The sequence below is a fragment of the Theobroma umbraticum genome, unplaced genomic scaffold (genome assembly GCF_002168275.2).
Source record: "Theobroma umbraticum cultivar Fairchild unplaced genomic scaffold, ASM216827v3 scaffold_182.0, whole genome shotgun sequence".
Lineage (NCBI taxonomy): Eukaryota > Viridiplantae > Streptophyta > Magnoliopsida > Malvales > Malvaceae > Theobroma > Theobroma umbraticum.
This window is the reverse complement of record NW_018397291.1, coordinates 518558-520486: the sequence shown is the minus strand read 5'-3', so window position 1 is coordinate 520486 and position 1929 is coordinate 518558.

The window sequence follows — 1929 nt, the reverse complement described above, 5'->3', positions numbered from 1 at the left end:
GTTCAAAGGATAACAATTGTTTTTCATCTCAACAGTAAACAACTCAACAATTAGAGGATCAAAAATAGTACAATATTTGCCCTTAAACAATAATTCATGATTACTATCTATCAACTGACCTATAGTTAGCAAATTTTGACTTGCCCTAGGGACTTAATGAACAATGGTGATGTATTCTATACCTAATGTAGTTTCTATAGCCACGGTAGTAGTACCAATGATTTTTCAGAAATCACCATTTCCAATTTTAACTATAGATTAAAAACTAGTATCAATTTCAGTGAACAAAGATTTGTTGCTAGTAAGGTGATGTGAACAAGCACTATCAATCAACCAAATACCTGTTTTACTAGAATCCACACATGTTTTGGCCATAATCAAGACCTTTCTAGCTCCTTCAGTTAGTTCAGCTACTACAGCTTAACCTGCACCTTCTGATTTCTTAGCTTTGCAGACCTTCTCAACATGTCCCATTTGCTAGCTTGCCCTACATTTAACACTTGGCCTATACTAGCAATATCTTGTTGTATGATTCCTCTTCTTATAGTTAGGGTAGGGAGGGTATTTATCTACTAACTTACCCTACTTCCTTTCACTAGTTTTGCTACCTTTTTATTCAGCCTTCTTAGAGCTGTTTCTTCTGACTTTTAGACCCTTAGTCTTTGCCACTTAGGCATTTTCAACCAAATCTTCTCCTCTAAGAGCTTTCCTTTGCTCTTGGGCTAATAGAGCATTTATGAGCTCATTTACTGAGATTTTAGTTAAGTTCTTAAAGTCTTCAAGAGAGGATATTTTAACTTCAAACCTCTCTAGTTGACCTATAAGAAACTTATTCACAACTTTTTTTTAGTCACTGCTTCTCTAAGAAGTCTCTATTGGTTCGCAACCTTTTATACTCTGTTTGCATAAGCCTAAATTCCTTTTTCATTCTTCATCTTTAAAAGCTCAAATTCCTTTGATAGATTTAGTATCTAAATCATCTTAGTTTTGTCATTCCCTTGAAACTCATCCCTTAGTGTATCCCAAACAAGTTTTGGATAATCAAAGTTATAATTCTTGCAACTGTAGCATCAGAAATTATAGATTGAAGGTAGGACAAAGCCTCATACCTCTTTTCAACCTCCTCACTGTGTTGCTTCATTTGTACTAATGTAGGATTTGTGTGCCTTTTTATTAAAAGTTCTTCAGTTTCAACTATTTTCCAAAGATCCAAAGCTTTGAGATACGATCTCATCTTTACTGCCCAAATCTGGTAGTTTAAGCTTGAGAAATTTGGTGGTGATGAATTTAGGAAGCCTGTAGTAGCCATTGACCCTTAACTCTAATCAACCACTGAGCTTCCAAGAGCTGATTTTCAAAACAAACAATAAGTCCCTTAAGAATAACGCTTTGATACCATGAAGAAGTTTTGAAGAGAAACTTTCTGAATAAAAATTGAAAAAGCTAGAATAGTAAAGAAATATAAAGAAAAAGCTATGAACAAGAGAATCAAAGGCAACCACACCATAACAGTTGCATTTATTATTTATATACTCTCCAAAATATTTGCAAAGCCCATAGATTTAGCCTTGGGAGACTAAATCGAGGTAAGTCTGCTAAGCACAAAATGACAGCACAAAATGATAAGAAACTCACAATAGCAAATATGGTTGTTAAGCCTTTAATAGAAGCAACAAAATGATAACACTAATGTGCGTATGGGGAAAACAAATGAACATCACTTAAATGACACAAAAAAGTGTTGCACAACTAAACAAGACAACCAAAACGGGGTCAACTGTCTATCATTTCACCACAACTAATTAAAAGAAATAAAATAACAAGTAACTGTCAGTTAAAATTCCACTACGTAAGTATATGTATCAAATAGATAATATATTAGCAAGCAGAGTATCGATCTCGCAGGGAATTGATCTAAAATTTTACTAA